We start from the raw sequence: 8,444 nt of genomic DNA, 5'->3' as shown, positions 1-8,444 counted from the left end.
GATGCTCGAACTCAGTCCTTTTTCTCAAACTCTGTAAACAATTTACATCTACTCCACACTCACACACACACAAACATAAATACCTTTAGGCCACACATACAAACACACACAATTAAACAAAATTCAAATTTATATTCGAAAAATAGTTCTTATGAGACAAGATTTGTGTTAGCCTAGAAATATGTATGTATATTAAAAAAAAAAACAACAAAAGCAAAGCAACAACAGCAAACACTTTTTAGTATATACAAAAACAAAATAATAAAAAGAAAAGAAACAACAACAGCAAAAAATTAGATTTTTTTGTAATTTTTAATTTTTTTTATCATCATTTAATGTTAATAAAATAAAAACTCTCCCCCTACTCCCTCCTTCCCCCACCCACATATTAAACAACATAATGAAACAAATTCTATAATTATATAAATATAATAATAATAAAAAGCCACAACAAGGAAGAAGAAAAACTTACATTTATGCTTAAATTAAAAATAAATAAAAACAATGTATAGAAACTAAAATAATAATAAACACACACATAATAATAATGATACAAATAATAATAATCAATGTATGAAGTAAAAGAAAAAAACAACAACAAATTAAACTTAATTAAAGAAAGAAAAGAAAACAAAAAAATATATATAAACGCTCTCCCTCTCTCTAAATTAAAAAAAAACATAAGAAAGAAAGAAAAAAATTACAAATACAAATACTATATTTTTTTCTTCTTTAGAAAATTATTAGAAATACGCTGAAATAATAATTTATATACCACAACAACATAATAATGTTACAAAATAATTATCACATTAAAGAGGATCTTATTTTCAAGATCTTGGTTTATTATTTTATTCAATAACTATTTTCTTTTTTTTATATAATTTTGAAAAAATAAAACACATTTTGTTATTTAACAAAAACAAAAATGTATTATTCAAAACAAAATCTAATGGTTCTTTTTGGTTTTTTATTATTTAAAATTTCTTTTCAACCAAATAAAAATAAAGCCTTATTTTTGTTTATGCTTCTTTTTATTTTAATTTTATCCCTTTACAAGGAGAGAGAGAAATCGCAAAACAAATTCTATATTCCATTTAAAAGAAAATTGCATTAGAGCTTCGTAACAGCAGCTGCTGCTTTGGGGGAACCTTAGCTAGCCAGCCAGCAGTTTTATTTTTTCAACTGTTTTCTCTTCTTAATTAATTACTATTATTTTTTTTTTTTTTCTTAAAAAAAAAATTATCTCAAAAATTATAAAAAACAGAAGAAAAAAAAGAAAATAATATACTTTTTTTATATATATATTAAACTAAAAATAAAACATCTTATGATTATGTTGTAAATAGTTAGCTTTTAATATTAATTCTAAACATAAAAAACAAAACCCATTAAGTTTAATTAATTAATTAAAAAAACGCAAAGAAACAATTCAAAAAAACAGATAAAATTAAATGTGTATTAAAATAATAAAACAACAAATGATACAAAAAACAACAAAAACAATTAAAAGGCATATTTATTTTTTTCTCCACGATCTTTTTTTTTGTTTGCTATTTGTTTTCTCATGAGGTTTTGTGTTTAAAGAAATTGGATGAGTTTTTTTTTAATTAATTGTTTCTATTTTTTTACTATTGTTTACATTTTTCAATTCAAAGTTTTCCTGAAAACATTTTTGTGTAGTCCCAAGTTTTTCGCCCATTCATATATTATACAAAGGCTTCGATACAAACTGATGAAAACAAAAAGTTAAGAAATAATATACAGCCTTATTCTGGACATCAATTCGCCGTGAATTTGTTCGCTCTTCCCAAGAATCACAAGCGAGATCTCTCCCTAGTGAATATCCAGAATAAGGCTGATATTTGCAGAAAATTATCAATATAGGTCCATGTTTGACATAATTTAAATATTTTCATGGTCCTAGTCGTATTTTCCTGTAATTTGGCTCTCCTAGTCGTATTTTCCTGTAATTTGTACATATTAAATCTGCCATTTCTTTTGCACCACCTCGAAATATTCACCGGAGACTCCACAAGAATAAAATTCTATATCGATTGAGCTTTGAGATTTTGCGCATGCATTGCTTTTCCCTCTGGGATATTTTGTATTGAAATTTGGATATATCGGTCCACAATATAGTACGTTTTCAACCGAATTGTCTATTTTGGGTTCTCATTGGGTAACACATCCGCCTCCCATATACCTCCCAAATTTCAATATTTTTGGCAGATTGAACACGTTTTTAAACAAACTGGCTATCAGCCTTATTCCGGGCACCAGTTCCCTGTGATTTTTTTTCGCTCTTCCGTTTAATGTTATTGTGAACAACAACTCGCAGCGAATTTTTTCGCCTTCTCACTTTCCCCTTGTTCTGAATCAAGTTTGAATACGAAAAAATCCGCTATGTCTATTAGTTATTCTTGATTACAAGGCTTGGGAGAATGTGATGACATTTTATGGGATTTTTTCGCTAATAAATTAAATATAAGTATATTTTTATGAAAATATCAGACTATTTTGAATATTATAAATGACTTTATGTATATGTATTTTAACTAAAAAACAAATGAAATGCAATTAGAATTCCTATTGATAACGGATGCAATATGGAGGCGGTATTATGACATTCTGTGTGAGGATCAGTCTCCGGAAAAAAAGGATGACCAGTGAGCGGAGCAATATAGTCGGACAGGGTCGATCATACGATACCCTACACAACTATCATGGAACTCTAACTATCTGCGGATGTTTTTGTTTTGAGCCTCGGCAATATTTCATGCACCCTCCTGACCGATTGGAGATCAACAGCACCTCTTTCTTACAATGACATATTTTCCGAATATTTCCAATATTCATTACAACCCTGCTAATTACTTGACAATAGCTGGAACCTGTTGAAAAATGTTAAACGGATCAGCGCTTTATTTCTGCCCTCTAATGTTAATGGGTTACTAAATAATAGCTGAATACGTAAGCACCTGTAAATATTTAAGAGTAACTCCCACATCCGAGTGCATCAATTTAAAGGCCAACAACTCCTCTTGGATATACTGCCCACTTCTCAGGTCAATGTCCTTCAGGAGTAAATATATATGCGCCATAGAATACAAAGTTTGTCATTTTTTCGCACAAAATTCAGGGTCCATTGACCCGCTAAAATGACCGAACTTTATCAAAACAGGCATGCTTATTCTTTTGCCCAATCGCCTTCTACATATAAAAATTCGCGATGTGGGGGACATAATTACGGTCTCTGGAGCGACCAGAAAAAAAAAACGGCAAAAATTATGTATTTGGTCCATTTCATCCCCTAAATATTAACCGGTCTTCATTGGGCAGAAACCATCCTGCATGCAAAATTTCGTGATGATTTGTCCATAATTGTGGCCTGTATCGTATTTACGAATTATAATGGACAGACGAACGGGCACACTAGTCCAGATCGCCTCAGCTAGTCGAGATATGACGATCGGTATACTTAAAGGTGGGCCTAGGACCAATATTTCACGGCATTACAAACTCTTGGGGCTGTACAAAGCTATAACAACGTTACCGATAATCCGACGGGGCGTACAGAAAAATTCAACTTCCCCACATTTGCAAAATGTTGTGTACCGCCGTATTACCCAAATACGTCGAATCCATATCTTCAAGCGAATAATACAAACCGCAAAACAAACTTGAAAATTTATTAAATTAATCCAAATATTTTATGTTCACATTCGAAATTTCATATTTCCTGAATGGCAACACCATTATAGCTTATGGTCTGTTCCCGTACTGCAAGAATCTACTAGATTTTACTATTTTCTTCGATAACATAAAGGAAATTTTGCTATCGTAGTAAAAAATAGTAGATTCTTGCAGTACGGGAACAGACCATTAAATTACAAAATGGCAACACGAATAATTTTTTCAACCACTATTATCGGAAATTCGATACTAAAGCTCCCTGTCAAATCTTCCTAGTAAAAATTTGACATGTCCTAACCCGCCATATGTTCAAGGTACCAAATGAGTTGCACATTACTTTAAATGTGCAACTCATGATGGAGTATTTAAAACCAAGTTTTTACTTGTTTAAATATCTCTCATATATCTTAATTCGAATTTGTATGCCCTCAGCCGTGTGGCTAATGAGGGGAAAATGTGCCTCATTGTAATATTGGTTTTAGACCCCATGATTCCTTGTAGCAAATATGTTTCAGAAAATTTGGAGTCGATTTACAAATGTCAAACTCAACATTTCATTTAATTTCGATCTGGCAACACCTTCATATAGAAACAGATGTACAAAAAAGACGCATCCGCAATTTTTAACAATGGAAATATTAGAAATGCGTGCTTTCATTGTAAAAAAATGCGGATGCGTCTATTTTGTACACCTGTTTCTATATGAAGGAGTTGCCATATCGAATTAAAATTTAACATGTGTTCATAACAGAGATGGAAGTTTCCAAAACACGTAACTTTCCAAAACACTACACCTTTTTCACATGTTATTCAAAACATATCAAATGTAATTCGAGAATTCCATTTGTAATTCACAACATATAATTTGCAATTCGAGAATTCCATTTGCAATTCACAACATACCAGCTGTAATTCGATAATTTCATTTGTAATTCCTAGAATACCTTTCGAAATTCATAGAATTCCATTTGAAATTCATAAACTTCCATTTGAAATTCCAAGTATTTGCGTTTGAAATTCATAAAATTCCACTTGAAATTAATAAAATTCCATTTGAAATTTAAACAATTCCATTTGAAATTCTTAACATTTGATTTGAAATACATAACATTCCATTTGTTTTTCATAGCATTTAATTTTAAATTCGGAAAATATTATTGGTAACACAAAAGGAATATGTATGAATTTGAAATGAATTGTTATGAATTACAACTGAAATTTTATGAATTACAAGTGAAATGTTATGAATTTCAAATTGGATTCTTTGAATTTCAAATGGATTTCTTTGAATTTCAAATGAAACTCTACGAAATGCAAATTGAAATATTCGAATTACGAATGAAATTATTTAAATTTCAAATGTAATTTTTTGAATTTCATACGAAAAGTTTAAAATTACAAATAAAATGTTGTGAATTACAAATTACATACTCGAATTACAAGAGAAATGTTATAAATTGCAAATTAAGTTTTCGAATTACAAATGAAATTCTCGAATTGCAATTGAAATGTTTTGAATAACATTTGAAAAAGGTTTAAACTACACATTCCATTTGAAATTAAAAAAAAATCATTTGTAATCGGTATATTTCCATTTGAAATTTGTAGAGTTTCATTTGAAATTTAAAGAAATCCGTTTAAAATTCAAAGTATTCAACTTGAAATTTATAACATTTCACATGTAATTCAAAATATTTCAATTGTAATTAATTTCAAATTCATACATACTCCTTGTGTGTTACTATTAATATTTTTCGAATTTAAAATTAAATGTTATGCAAAACAAATGAAATGTTATGTATTTCCAATCAAATGTTAAGATTCTCAAATGGAATTATTTGAATTTCAAATGGAACTTTATTAATATCAAATGGAATTTTATGAATTTCAAATGCAATGCATGGAAAATCAAATCGAAGTCTATGAATTTCAAATGGAATTCTATGAGTTTCGAAAGGCATTCTATTAATTACAAATAAAATTCTCGAATTACAACTGATATGTTATGAATTGTAAATGGAATTCTTGAATTGCAAAATCTATGTTGTGAATTACAAATGGAATTCTCGAATTACATTTGATATGTTTTGAATAACATGTGAAAAAGGTGTCGAATTACAACTGATATGTTATGAATTGTAAATGGAATTCTTGAATTGCTAATTGTATGTTGTGAATTACAAATGGAATTCTCGAATTACATTTGATATGTTTGGAATAACATGTGAAAAAGGTGTAGTCTAAGAACTTTCCGAACTGCCCTCCTAGGCCATAGACATACTTTGGATGTAGATGAAATATTGAGGTAAATATTGGATGGTTTAAATTTGTTCTACTCAAAATTATCTTTATGATCTATTTAACTAAGGTTTGAATTGGACATACTGGTTTATCCTTGAAAATATTGTTAAAATAAATTGGATGGGGTATTATAATGTTCGAAAATAATTATTTTTCATTAAATAAAATATATTTTATTTTACATTAAATAAAAATATATATATATATATATATATATATCTGGTTTTATTTAATGTAATGGATATATCAGGGACGTACGCAGGGGGGCGGCCCGGGCCCCCCCGAAATGAATTTTTTTCACAGTAAATTTATGTTTGCAATAGCGAATTTTTTCATTTTGTACTACCGGACCCCCCCCCCCCCCCCCCCCCCCCCCCCAAATTAAATCCTGTGTACGTTGCTGGGATATATTGTAACAGAATTTTAAGATACGGGATTTATCTCTGCAGGAAGGGAGTTGTTTTGGATATATCCATTTAACTATGCAGCTTTGTTTACTGATTTCTCATAATCATAAATATTGGCTCACTTTACTAATGGTACGTATATACTCAACATCTGTAAATCTAAATCCGTACCTTTATATGGAGGTTATTTCATAATATTGATATATCGTGAACATATTTTGTGGGAAATTATTTAACCACCATGAAATTGAATAATCCAAGGAATGGATTAAAATACGAATACTAAGACAATTTCCTGTATATAACCAAAGTGGAGTCGGTCATTTGGTCATTTCTTACTGAGTTTGTATTGGTTTAAGTCATTAACTGATTTTTAGTATTTTTTTTTTTGATTTTTCCTTTTAAGATTTTATTAAAAATTCAAAAGTATTTTCATAAATTACTTTTTTACAAATACAAAAATAACCATTTTTAAAGTTAACAAAAAATTAAATAAATGAAACAAAATCTGCGATATACCACCACCACGATACAACCATTTGTTTTACATTTTAAAAATTATTTTATTATAAAAATTGTTCGGATGAGTGTATAATATTATTTAATGTTTTTAGTTATAATTTTAATAATGTATAAATATTAAAAAAAATTCTTATAATTTTATTCAATTAAATTTAAAAAATAAACATAATAATTTCTTATAATTTTATTTAATTTAAATTAAAAAAAAAACATAATAATTTCTTATAATCTTATTCAATTTAATTTTAAAAATTTTTATATTCCCTCCCAGACACACACACACACACACTTATAATTAATACTCTATTAAAATAACGAAAACAATATAAGCTTTGTAATTAGATGATGATATATAATGTAAGAAAAAAAAACAAATATTATATATACATATATACATACATAAGTATATTATAAACAATAAAAATAATACAAACAAAAAAATATGAATATATTTAGTTATTTAAGAAATACATTTTACGCTTATAGAACGTACGTTTATAAATATTAATAAATTACTAATAACAAAAATAAAAATATTAATGTATTATATTATATACTATATATATATATGTAATGTAGTTATTATTACCTATGTATGTATCTATGTATGTTATTTTTCAATAAAACAAATAATAATAACATTTGAATTTCTTCAACAACAAAACCAAAAAAATTAATAAGAAATTATGTGAAATATTTATGAAACTAAACAAAATTTTCAACGACAACTGAATATAAAATATTTATTTTGAAATGTGATTCCAAAGTGGAATTATTTTTATTTTTCGTTCTCCATCGATAAGACATAATATATACTTTTTGTTTAGGATCTATCGAGCAGGACGAACAATATAAGTAAACAAAAATGTTATGACGTTTTTCTGTTATTTGTGAATGCAAATTTGCAACTGTAATGGAAAGAAAAGAACATAAATTTCCCAAATATTCCACTTAGTATACAACTTCAACAGTTCAATCGATTCGGCTATGATCAGAAATATGTACTGTTCATCATACAGTTGATTCTTCGATCAAGGATATCGCAGATGTACTAAAATATGTACAGAGATCTGCATTAGGGTTATGATTTTTCCTTCCTCAGGCGTATGGCTAGGCGAGGGTATCCACATTTTGCTATGGCAAAAAGTGTATCATCGAAATATTCGGGTATGTTGTGACATTCACTTCAACGGTAGAAGTGTATCGAACAGCCTTCGACCTGTTCTGTAACAAACTTTACACCCGTTTGAAGTGAATTCTTTACGCTTACATTTTCATAGAGAGAGTCAGGTGTCTTCATGTTTTTCTATATAAAAGCGTATTATTTTTGAAATAAAAAATGCACATGATGATAGATTAATATGCTATTATTTGGTATAATTTGTTTAAAATTACAAAACTAAGATGAAATGCCAATAAAACCAATTTTAACTAGATACTAAGGTTTGTGTTGCATTTTTTCCGTTGGCCAGGGCCAGAAACAAGGCCAGGGAGACCAGCTGGGTATCAGTTTTAGGA

The sequence above is a fragment of the Musca vetustissima genome, unplaced genomic scaffold, assembly GCF_032173495.1.
Source record: "Musca vetustissima isolate MV318-11 ecotype Yass unplaced genomic scaffold, APGP_CSIRO_Mvet_v1 utg1397, whole genome shotgun sequence".
Classification (NCBI taxonomy): Eukaryota; Metazoa; Arthropoda; class Insecta; order Diptera; family Muscidae; genus Musca; species Musca vetustissima.
The sequence above is the reverse complement of the archived record's forward strand: the minus strand, read 5'-3'. Positions refer to the sequence as shown.